The 13,111-nt window shown below is 48.1% G+C and overlaps 1 pseudogene; it reads right to left on the reverse strand.

The window, feature by feature from the left end:
• Nucleotides 1-1,553: 1,553 nt before the first annotated feature.
• Nucleotides 1,554-2,095, reverse strand: LOC131924528 (ornithine decarboxylase antizyme 2-like; annotated as a pseudogene).
• Nucleotides 2,096-13,111: the final 11,016 nt, after the last annotated feature.

The following is a 13,111-nucleotide window of genomic DNA, read 5'->3' on the forward strand; positions in this document are numbered from 1 at the left end:
GATGTGGACCTAAAAGCCATTCTATTTCTTTTTTTAAAATTGCATTTATGTAGCAGGTGGAGGTGGCACATGCAGGTACCCCTGACACATACCTGGCCTCAGCAGCCTTATTCTATAATTCCTTTCTTCTATCCTTAACTCTTAACCCAGGACCACGTGGCCAAAGCTGCCAAGTTCTGCTTACTGGGGCTGGAACATGGCCCCTGGTTCAATTACATCCTCACCAGCTTTCTGTCTTTCACTGTCTAAGCTTGGCTGTCCTTGAACTTGCTTTGTAGACCAGGCTGGTCTCAAACTCAGAGATCTGCCTACCTCTACCTTCCCAGTGCTGGGATTAAAGGTGTGCACCACCACACCTGGCTCTAAGCTTTTCTTTTTAATTCCTTTTCACAAGTTGGAAATTTAGCTGTGTGGGATCTGGCCCTGAGGTCACCACTCCCTTTATTCCATTTCTTTCTTTTTTTTTTTTTAAACTTTAAATCAGTTTATTGACACAGTAACACAGCACACTTGCCTCCCTGACACCCTCACACCCAGTGTAGATCTCTCTCCCTTCTTTTCCCTTGAGAACACGCTTTCTGGTGAAAGCAGTAAAGAGCAGGCCACTTCTACAGTCCAGCCGACCCCTGGGCCCTGTAGAGCAGACACTGCTTGGAACCTGCCTCGGAGGCAGTCAGTACTATGCTTGGCCAGCCAGAGGCATCCAGTCCCTAAAAGCAGATTCCCCCACAAATCCCAAGTCCTTGAGCTTCCTCTCAGCTCTTGCCAGGAAAGAAATCTTGGGGCCTGGGCCATGGAAGCAAGAACTCTGGTGGTAACTTGAGATGTAGTTTGGCTAGTTTCTTAAGGCCCAGGCACCCCCCAAAAAGCCCTGGTGGTTGGGGGGAGGGGTGATTTTCAATGCCCCTATTTAAAATGCACTGGTAACATTCAACAGATTAAGCCAGTTTAACCAAATGCCAGAATAACACTAAGCTGTAAAGAAAGCGAGGTCAGACCTGCTTACACCAGGCCAGACACAAAATGCCAAGAAGCCCCAGGTGGAGTGTCGAAAACAACCCAAGGACACTGCCCAGGAGCTAAAAAGCCTGTACTCAGGAGCTCCTGGGGACAGGAAGCAAAGAAAGAAAATACCCAAGTCTTAAAAACAAAACAACAACAACAACAAAAAAAATCCAACTGCAAGGAAACCCGAGCCTAACAGTGCGGCCCACCAGCCCAGGCCCCTGGACCAGGCAGTTTCTCTCCTCCAGGCAATTTCCTCCCCTAGGCTAGATGGAGCACATCATAGAGCAGTTTAAAAAGCTTCTAATGCCAGTTCATAAACATCTTCATTTACTATTGGTGATAACATGTGAATAACATGCTTATACGTTATTCACGTATGGAAAACCATTTCAATGAGTCAACTCCGAGAACACAATAGGCAACCTCAATCTGAGCCCCTCAGTGTCCTTCCCCAGACAGCCAGAAACACTCTCATCTGTCCCGGGGCTGCCTAACTTCCCCTCTTCCCCCACCATGGCTCTCAGGCAAAGCATCCTCTATGACCATTAGTCCTTATCAGACAAGTTCTGGCCCAGGTGGTAAACCATGAACATCACATCTGCCCGAGAGGGGACACAGGGATGACCTGGATGCACAATCTCAAAGCCCAAGAAGCTGAATGTCTTCAGGAGTGGAGCTCTGTCTTCCCAGCCCTTCCTGAAGCAGATGAAGACGGAGTTCACTCTCATCTTCTCCTCGGCAAACTCTAGCTGCGCTTTGCTCCCACCAGCTAGTAATCCACCTGGGATTTCTATAAACTGGACAGACTGCATCCCAGGAAGAGATCTTCACCTCAGTGACCTCATACTGGAAATAGACCGTGTGAGGTTCCCCATCATTCACGGGGAGGCCCTGGGTTACAGTGAGCTTCTCGTCCTTATTTTTAGAGCTGGGAGAGAAGGATCCCTGCCGCCCTCACCCACCAGGGATCCTCGGCAGTGGATGAGGGCATCAGGAGCACCACAGAGGCCCTGGAACAACATGCCTGCAGCACTGGCTGGGGACAGATAACCAAAGGCAAAATACTACGGTCCTGGGTGTTTATCATCCTCGGTGGCTCTGCTCAGGGTGGGAGGAGGCGGCGCAGGGAGTGGGTAGGGGGATGAGTGGGTGGGTATGGGGTTGTGTGTGCGGGCTGGTCTCTGCAGGCTAAGTCCTTATTCCATTTCTTAATCCATTTATCTCCTTGAACACAGGACTTAGCTCCATTCTACTTCCTGGTGCTCTTTTTCTCCTCAAAATCTACATTTGGTAATTTATTCTGCTTAGCTTGCTCCTTTTCATTATACATCTTCATCAGAGTTACCACTAATAACCACACAACACAGTCTATACTAGGCTGTTTTGAGATTTCCTCTGCCAAGGGAATTAATCCAAATCTCTTCACTTTAGCCTCAGGCAGACGTCAGACAAGGGCAAAAGGCAGACACATTCTTCAAAATATCACAAGAATGATCTCTAGGCCACATATTAATATTCTCCTCCGAAACCTCTTGAGCCAGCCCCGCACAGTGCATCAAATCGCACTCAGCACCACTGTCTTCCATGCTCCTACTCATATGGCCCATTAAGTAGCACTTAAAGCGTTCAACTGCTTTTCTAATCCACAGTCCCAAGGTCCATATTCCTTCAAACAAACGCATGGTCAGGCCTGTCACAGCAATACGTCCGTCCTCGGTACCAACTTCTGCCAATTATATTCAAACTACCACAGTATGGTAGTAATCCCAGCACTCAGGAGGCAAAAGCAGGAATATTGTAGCAAATTAAAGGTCTACACAGTGAGATCATTTATATATATATATATATGTATATATGTATGTATATATGTGTGTATATACATATATAATTTTAAATTTTACATATATGATTTTAAACTAGGCATGGTGGCTGTTAATATTCTGACCCGCCCCTTGACACTGCCCTGCATCCCGATGTAAAAACTTCATTTTAAGGAAAAACCCCTCCCCTTCCTCTCTCTTCCACCTTTTCCCCCTTCCCCGCCATGAGGTGCACACACCTCCACTTTCCCTCTCTTCTCTTCCTTCCTGTCTCTCTTTCTCTTTATCTCCCATTATAATAAACTCATTTCCGCGCGGATGCAGCACCTGGGTTGTGAATGAATGTTCACCGCCACCGCCGCTGCTGTCATGCCCGCATGGTGTGTCTCACCCGCCACCCACCGCTGCATCTGCCCAGCATGCCAGCATGTTTTCCCCCACTCATGGGACACCGTGGTCTGGCAGGCTGGGGGTCCCCCGTGTGCAATATCGTAACAGTGGCACTTACCTCTGGTTCCAGCTCTGGAGAGACAGGGGCCAGCCTGGCTTACAGAGCTAGTTCTAGGACAGACAGCACTACACAAAGAGACCCTGTCTTAAAAACCAAAACAAGCAAAATCGTTTAAAAAAAAACAAAAACAAAAACAAAAACAAAAAACTCCTGGTCCTTGCTTTTTATTCTAAAAAACAGTGTTTCAAAATTGGCTAGGAAGTTGGCTGTGCAGTTATGAGCACTGGCTGCTCAGGACCCATGTTCAGTTCTCTGTACCCACATGGTGGCTGGCTCACAAATGCCTGTAAACTCCTGCTCCAGGAGATCTGATGTCCTCTTCTGGCCTCCAAGGGCACTTGCAAACATGTGGTGCATTATATAGACGAGCAGGCACACGTGCACATAAAACATTTTAAGCAAAAAAAGGAGGAGGGGCTTGTACTACTCTTCCAGTGTCTGCCATCTTTATCGTGTTCATAAGTAGGCGGCTCTTTGCTTTGGACTCTCTGTTGGCTTGTGGCAGAGAACTGTTCTGGAGGTGTCAAATCTCCAGAGCAGAGCAGAGGGTACCCTGGAATCCAGCCAAAGAGATGCTGCAGCTTGAGGGTGACAGGTCCCCTTCCCTGTGCTACGAGGCCAACAGGGCAGACTCTCCCACAGACAGCAGAGCCCTACTCCTGCACTAAGCCATCTTTGCTCAGGGCCCCGGAGGACACACAAGTGCCCTGACTCGTCAGAGGCTTTGCTGCTTGCCTGGAGGTTGAGGCTCCAGGTTTTTGGAGGCAAAGCAACAGGAGGTCTTTTAGAGTATCCCAAACCCTTTAGCTGATGAAGTGTGGCTGTGAACTCTCAAATCTCAAGCCAGGGGACAGAGGATAAAGCCTCCGGGGTCTCCCAGAGGAGCCAAGCCAGTTACACTGTGCACACTTGGTTCATCCAGAGATTTTTACTCATCGGGAGTTCTTGAGATCACTTGAAAGTGTGGGTGATTCAACATGGTCTCACCACTTTGTCATTGGTCCCACAAATCCCATGTTAAAACCTGCTCCCAAGCAGTGGCATTAGGAAGTATTAGGAGGTACAGGCAGAGCCCTCAAGGGATTGCCATGAAAATGGACGAGAGAAGCTGCTTGTCTCTCCCACATGGTGTCTCATCCCTCAGCAAGACACCAGATCTGCAGTCTTGAACTTACATGTTGAGCTGTGAGGGGCTTGTTTCAACTGGTTTTAAGCCAGGGGTTGGTGGTGCTTTGTTCCAGGGATACAGGGAGATCTTGGGCATGTGAATATGTGAAATGGAGCGAGAAGCTAGCCACTGTGGGCAAGAGCAAACTCTAAGGAATGTAAGTCATACAGGTCTTGGGCTGAGGGAGCTGAGGGTCTTACACACCAGATCCTTCCAGTCTCTAGCTGAGAACTGTCCTGAAGGTGTCACACACGCTTGGGCTGGCATAATGTCACTGTGGTCAGACATGGACTCTATTAGTTCAGTCTTTTAAGGTTGGTTGAAACTTGCTTAATATCCAAGCTCCTATCCCAGAATTCCTCTGGCCTTCCTGCTCAGGCCCCACTCCTGGAAGATGGCATGACCCCTGTGTCAGGTTCTGGCAAGCTCTGCCAGAGTGCACTCTGGGTTTTCTGGCTTGTGATCTGCTGGTCTTCTGTGTGGAATGCCCCAAGGACCCACATGATGACATGTAATCCTCCTCTGTGAGTTAAAGGAAATAGAAACCTAACCTCATGACAGAGAAGGGACCTATGAAAGGTGGTTAGGATTAAACAAGGTCATGAGTATGAAGTCTGTAATTGGACGCTGTGGCTTTATAAGGAGACCACAATGGGCACATGGGACCAGAGTATGTACAGGTATGCTCCCTACCTCTTACCACGTGGGGCCTTGTGCTGCCTAAGGACTCTGACATCGAGAAAGCTACCATAAGATGCATCTGGAGTCCCAACTTTCAAAACTGTGACCCCAATAAACCTCTTTTCTTTATGAAGTAGCCCACCTCGGGTGTTTTACCATCGCAATACCCAGGAAGAGCATGTAGTTACTCCTGGTTAATATGTCCCCATCTCAGACCTGTCATCTCAAGGGAAGACGGCACTGACTCCATGACCAGGAGTTGTGACTGTCAGGAGCAGAAGTTAAGGCAGGGTTGACACACTTTTATTTTAAAATATACAGACTTTTACCAAAAGGAGACATTGATCTCCGGTATTCCAAGGAGCAGGGTTTGGAGAAAATTGAGAGCTAAGCATGCTGTGTATACTAAAGTTAAGACAGCCTCTGACCCAGAGGACTGTGGACCACATAGGGTTTTCTCTGCTGTTTTCATTTAGTGAAAATAAGGAGGTTCCCCCCCCCCCCCGGGTTAGCCACGAGCTTCAATCCGGATTTGCCTCTCTGCTCTGCTCCGTGTCTTCTGCTGTCACATGGCTGCTGCGGCTCCCAGCACCATGACTTGCCGGAAAAGGGAGTAATGCAAGGAAGAAGATGTCTTTCTTCACTCCATCTCTCTGGTGGAATTACATTCATTCCCCAAGTCACACCCCAACCACCATAATGGCAGTTCATCACATCGGCCCTAAAATGAACATGTCCCTGTGCCATCTCAGGAACTGGTCCCTGATGATGAAAAGAACCTAGCTATGGGCAGGCAGATCTCTGTGAGTTTGAGGCCAGCCTGGTCTACAGAGTGAGTCCCAGGACAGCCAGGGCTACATAAAGAAACCCTGTCTTGGAAAAAAAGAACCTAGCTGTGGAGAAGAAACAAGGCAGAGCTTAGGGGTAGGTGGCATCTGAGACAGCCATGCTGGGGAACACAGAGAGTCTTTTTTAAATACCAAGCCCCTCCTGTTGTCCTTCAGTGTGCCTTGCCCACCAAGGAAACTGAAGAGTTCTGCATGCACACGCACACACACACACACACACACACACACACACACGCGCATGCGCGCGCACACACACACACACGCGCGCACACACACACACACGAGCGCGCACACACACACACGCACACACACACACGCGCGCGCACACACACGTGCACACACACGTGCACACACACGCACACACACGTGCACACACACGTGCACACACACACGCGCACACACACACACACACACACATATATGATGCAGGGTTTGGAGGAGTGGGACATGGCTTCTATGATCCACCCTTGGGTTCCAATAGGACCACAGGGCTACCCAACATGTGACTTCTAGATCATTATTGTCCTACAGAGTGCCTTGAGGTATCTAAAGTTCAGATCACAGAAAATGTAGGGGAACACTAGAGGCAGGAATATAAGAAGCAGTGTGAACACAGGGAACAGGAGCCGTGTGGCTGCTGGGTAGTGGAGGTGAGAATCCAGAGGGGACAGTGTGGGTGAGAATGTGGGGACAGTGTGGGTGAGAATGACTTCGGAGCAACAGAAGTAGTGAATGCTGGCTGAGCACTAACGAAGGCTGAAATACAGGGAACAACGTGAAGGCAGAGAACCCTGGAAGCATGGGTTCCTGGGATCTGTGCTCCTTGTGGTCAGGGAGTAGTGGCAGTGTGGATGTAGCAGATCTATGGATACACTCTGTGCTTTATGGTCAACACTGCTGTCTCTGGGGCCCCTCCAGATAAGGAGGAGATACACTGGTTCTTTTGAGCCCTGCTGGTGCCTGAAAGTTTGACAGCTTTTAGATTTTGTGTGATTACAACAGAAAACAAATCCAAAGGACACTTGCAGGTCCCACAGTCCCAAAGCCTGGAGAGCCAGGTTTGGGGTTCAACATGAAATGGGGAACATGAGTCCCTGAGGGTGGACCCAGTCCCCGTTCACAAGGGACTGCTTACATCAACAGTTTCAAAATGCCACGATGTTCTGGGGCTGTGTGGGAGATCAGAGGCATCTGGGCCCCACTGCACCCCACTTTCCTTTTCTGCTCATCCCTGGGCACTACCACCCCAACTCCCTGGAGGCAACTACATAGGCCACAAGCTCTAGGCACCATCTGAGGGCCCTGTTCACCTCTGAAGACATAGTGCCTTCATCAAAGTCCAGTGACCTGCTGGACAACCCCTGTCTCTGCCACATTCCTTGGGGAACCTCCACCCTCTTGATTCTCCCCTAAAGAATACAGGGAAACATTTTAAGCAACATAGTGGAAGCATGCCTCCCTGTGTCCCCACTGAAAAAATATTGAACCTTTTCTATCCATGAAGACTCCCTCTACTTACACCTCACATGCTCGCTAGCAATGGAGGTGTCTGTGTCAACCCCAAGTCTGACAGCTGGACACACTCTCCCAGGTAGCACCAGTTTGCGGTTCTCTGATCATGGGAAATGTCAAACCACTTCACAGACTATAGAGATTTTATCAACGTTTAAATTTTTAAAAATGTTTTATGTGTATGAATATTTTGCCTGTATGTATGCATGCATGCATGCATGTATGTATATACGTGCATCATTGCCAGAAGAGGATGTTGGATCCCCTGGAGCTAGAGTTATGGGTGGTTATGAGCTGCCCCACATGGGTGCTGGGAACGGAACACTCGTCCTCTGCAAGACAAGTGATTTAACTGCTGAGCCATCTCTCCAGCCCAGTTTTTGTTGTTTTTTAAACAATTCTGAAGGACTCTCATTTAGCCCAGGCTAGCCTTGAACTTCTGGGATTATAGGTATGCACTGCCGCTGGAGAGGAGCATCTTCAGGCGGGAGCCTCCCTTCCTCCTTTCCCACGCCGCGGATTGGCTGGATTCTGAGGTCACTGCCTCCTTTTTATTTCGCTTAGCTCTATCCACAACCAGCCCATTGTTGAGCATGACTTACAATGTTTCTTAGTTTGTTGCGATGCTTTGATTTTTGAAGCAGTTCTCTAGGCAAATGGTGCCATTTGTAACTTAATTACATTTGGGCTTGGAGGCAAGTGCTTTTACCTGCTGAGCCATCTTGCTGGCCCACATTCAGTAATGTCTTGTTCCTTATACATTCTGAATGCTGAAATAATCACATAGATCTTGTGTCTGTGTGTCCAATAAATTACCCATGACAAAAAGCTCCAGTTGATGTCATGATAGATTCCACAGCGTTGGCAAGGCTGGAGACACCGTCCCGCCCCTTACCCCCCCCCCCCCCCCCCCCCGCCACCTGCTGCTACCTTTTTCTATACACTGTTGTTCCTTCTCCTCTTCCTTCTTTTGGTAGTAAAATATACATAAAGTCTGTGGTGGCTTATCTGATTGTCAACTTGATTGGTTTGAAAAACTCTTAGAAGATTGTAAACGCACCCCTGGGTGTGTACAAGCCTTTCTGGAGAGGAATTAATAAGGGGAGCGAGGCACTGTGCATAGGCAGAGGTCCTGGTGGAATGAAAGTGGAAAGGCAGCTGCCGTGATGAGCACAGCTGCCCCATGTCTCTTCCTGGATGCCTGTTGTGAGCTCCCTGCTCCACTGCACCCTCCACCACCATGGGCTGACCCCCAAACAAACTCTTCCTCCCTCGTGTCTGCCAGGTACTTCATCACGGCATCGAAGTCTAACAGAGAGTTGATCCCGGCAGTGGGGTTACTGTCAAGAAGTGGAGTTGTTGCCATGACTACCTGACCATGGTGGTGAAGAGCCTTTGGAACTGCTTTATGGGAGAATTTTGGGAAGGTTTAGGGGTGTGGGTGTGATGGTAAATATTGTCAACTTCCCTGGCTCTGAAATCAACTAAAAGACTCTCATGAAGGCTGTCTGTGAGGCCATTTTCTGGAAGGACCCAGGGAGGCAAAATGACCCTTCCCTAGAATAGGCCCTGCCTTCCTACAGCTGCCCAAATGTAATGAGGCCGGAGGGAAAATCTGCCTGCCTTCCCTTATCATCTATCATTACTGCTGCCATCAGAACCAGATTTCTCAGGCACTCAATATGGACTGAAGGAATCCTGCAGGCCTTCAGTGCCGACTGGGCCTGCTGAGACACCCAGCCTCATGGACTGAGAAGATAGCTCGTCTTCTCCACTGTGCTGGTGGCCACTGTTGGACTACCCAGAGTGTGTTGTGTAAGCCAGTATAGTAAATTCCCTTTGAAATACATATTCACACTATCGGTTCTGTTTCTGTAGAAGACCCTGGCAAACACAGTGGGTCGAAGAAGACCTAGAGTGTGATAAGCAAAACCCAATGGGTAATTCTGGTAGGAGCTCAAAAGAGCAGCATACCGACAGGTATGTGGACAGTGACGTTTCAGGTGGAAATGAGGTCTTGGGAAATGGAGTAGAGACTACACATGTCATGTACTAGGGAGGAACTTGTCCGCGGTTAGTCCACACGCAAACACTTGACGAGACTTTACAGGTGACACATTGGTAGAGGAAGTTTCAGTGCAGCCCAGAACCCAGGTTGTGGCACAAAACCACATCCAGCCAAGTTGTGAGTGAGAATCCAGAATAAAACACAACGAGGAAAAGTTTAGAAATGTGCACTTTGCCCAGGAAACAAGGGCGTGTGAAACTGGGGCTGAGGAGAGTGGCTGCTGGAAGGCTTGGTGCCATTAAAAAGAAGAGAGCTCAGAACTGGAGAGACGGCCTGAGGTTAAGAGCTCGGGCTGCTCTTTCAGAGGACACAAGCCAATTCCCAGCATATCTGTGGCAGCTCACAACTGTCTGTAACTCCCGTTCCAGGGGATCTGATGCCCTCTTCTGGCCTCTGCAGGCCTCAGGCATGCACATGGTGCATAGACACACATGCAGGCAAAACACCCATTCACACAAAATAATAAGATAATTTACAAAAATAATGAGAGAAATCTTTTTAAAAAGAGAGCTTGGGTTTGGAGAGAAAGCTCTGTTGGTAAAGGGCTTGAATTGCAAACATGAGGACCTGAGCTGAACCCCCGGAACTCACATAAAAATGCTAGACACATAGGCGTACATTTGTTTGTTGTTTGTTTAAGACAGGATCTCACTCTGTAGACCAGGCTAGCCTTGAACTCACAGAGATCCACCTGCCTCTACCTCCCGAGTGCTGGGATTAAAGGTGTACACTACCACACCCAGTAGTGGCACATTTGTAACCCAGGCACTGGGGAGATAGAAATAGGCAGATTCCTGGTCAACCAGCTTACTGGTCAACCAGATTACTTGGAAAGCTCTGGGCCAATGAAAGACATTTGTATCAAAGAAGGTAGATGCTTTTCCTGGGGATGACAGCTGACGTTATCCTCTGCCCTCCACACACATGCCTGCACACACACCAACATACATTAAAAGGGAGAGAGAGATTTGGTAAAGTACATCTTGGATGTCTCTATGAGGGCATTTCCAGAGAGGATTAGCTAAATGGGGACAACTTGCCCAGAATGTGGGGTCACACTCCATAGGCTAGGAAAAGAGAAGTGATTCCCTAAGCACAGGCAAATATTCTCCATCTACCCGCTTCCCTTCATGCTTTGGGGCCACGACCTGCTCTGCTGTGTCACATTCTCCCTGCTAAGATAGACTGAGGCCTCTGAAACTATGGATGACCAGAGATCTCTCCTCCCTTAAACAGTGTATGTCAGATATCTGTCAGGAACTCTATTCCTAGTAAACACTGACCCATCATTCCTCTCTCTCAGCCCACAGAAGCTCCCATTCTCCCTCCTGTTTTCTGTGGTTCTGACCATTCTGGGGCCTTTAAATTAGTGGAATTACTAAGTATGCGGGGGTGGGGGGGTGGGGGGGTGGGGGGTGTTGTTTTGTTTTAGGTTCACCCATGCTGAAGCATTTGTCAACATTTCTTTCTTTTTTAAGATGAATAATAGTTTATTACACATACACATATGGAATTTTTTTCAAGATTAATAATAGTTTATCACACATGCGCACATGTTGTCTAGCCACTCACCTGAATAAAGACAGTTCTGCTTCCACTTTTTGGCTGTTGTGAATAATTCTGCTTAGAAGGTGAATGTACTACTGAGGAATCCCCCTTCCGATCCCCACCCCTGACCCCACCCCCCACCCCCTGCAAAAAAAAAAAATCTCCTTCAACTTCTTTGCTCTTATTGGTTTAAAGTCACTGATTTTGGAAGCCACACAGTTGGGCAGTACATTATTGGTGTCCCAGTAACTTCAGTAGTAATAGCTCAGATTGTGAGTTGTGGTAACAGTTGCCTGAGTTACTTTCCAGGGACTCAAAGGTTGCATCTCCTGGAAACACTGCCTCTTGGGGCTATGGATGTCTGATGGATAGCTGGCAGTCGTTGAAAAGATTTGGCATCTGTCTTCCTCTTTGCTGCTTTAACCTTTAACCTTTAACCTCTCTTCACCCTGTGAGGAGACACATTGATCATTATTGACCTCCCTTTTCAGCACTTGCAATGGTGTTAGCAGCTACAGTCCTCTGGTAACACCCTCCTCCTCCACCACCCCACCCTACACTCTTGAGCACCGAGAGTCCTTCAGGCCACAATGATGGCGGCTGTTAACCTATCCCAGCCAACCAGTAAGAGTCCGCTCCTCACCTAGGTACCAGAGCAGCTTGGTCTGGCTGTCTCTCTTCCACTCAACAGCCAAGGCCTCATCAAAGCCAGGCCCCTCTCCCTACACACTTCCTTAATTCTATTGGTTCTGAGCCTTTCAAAAGCCCCAAGTCTGCAGGGACGTGTCTGTGTGCGATCACACCTTAACTTCTGGTTCTTTTAGGTGACTACCCCGAAGTGAGACTGAAGGAGCACATGCTAAGTTTAAATTTTCTGCCATTTCTGTAGTGACGGCACTATTTTACACACAAAAGTTCCCCAGTTCTCCACACTCTCCCACCCGGTAATTGCTCTGTTTGGGTAGCAGACATCTTGATAGGTATGAGGTGGTCTCTCATTGTGGTTCTGATTTGCATTTCCATAGTGATCAGTGGTGCTGGCCATTTTCTTCATGTGCGTTTTGGCCATTTGTGTTTGTTTGTTTATTTATTTATTTATTTATATTTATGCTGTGGGATGGTCTGTATGTCAAGTGTGTTGCTGATTGGTCAATAAATAAATCACTGATTGGCCAGTGGCCAGGCAGGAAGTATAGGCGGGACAAGGAGGAGAATAAAGCTGGGAAGTGGAAGGCTGAGTCAGAGACACTGCCAGCCGCCACGATGACAAACAGCATGTGAAGATGCTGGTAAGCCATGAGACACATGGCAAGGTATGGATTTATAGAAATGGATTTATTTAAGCTGTAAGAACAGTTAGCAAGAAGCCTGCCACGGCTATACAGTTTGTAACTTTGTAATATAAGTCTCTGTGTTTACTTGGTCGGGTCTGAGCGGCTGTGGGACTGGCAGGTGAGAGAGATTTGTCCTGACTGTGGGCCAGGCAGAAAAACTCTAGCTACATATTTATTTTATTTTTAATTTTTTTATTAAGGATTTTTTTTATTCATTTTAGATACCAACCACAGATCCCCTTCTCTTCCCTCCTCCTGCCCCTCCAGCCTCCCCCTACCCAACACACCCCCATTCCCTCCTCCAACAAGGTAAGTCAGGGAGTCAGCAGAGCCTGGTACATTCAGTAGAGGCAGGTCCAAGCCCCTCCCCCTGCATCAAGGCTATGCAAGGTGTCTCATCATAGGCAGTGGACTCCAAAAAGCCAGCTCTTACACCAGGGATGGATCCTGATCTCACTGCCAGGGGGCCCCTTAAGCAGATCAAGCTACACAACTGTCTCATTTATGCAGAGGGCCTAGTCCAGTCCCGTGTTTATTTATTTTAGACATATCTAAAGTCCTTTCAAGACTGTGGTTATGTTTAGTGCATTGGTCACTCTGTGAGAAACGGTAC

Source organism: Peromyscus eremicus, chromosome 14, assembly GCF_949786415.1.
Source record: "Peromyscus eremicus chromosome 14, PerEre_H2_v1, whole genome shotgun sequence".
NCBI classification, from domain to species: Eukaryota; Metazoa; Chordata; class Mammalia; order Rodentia; family Cricetidae; genus Peromyscus; species Peromyscus eremicus.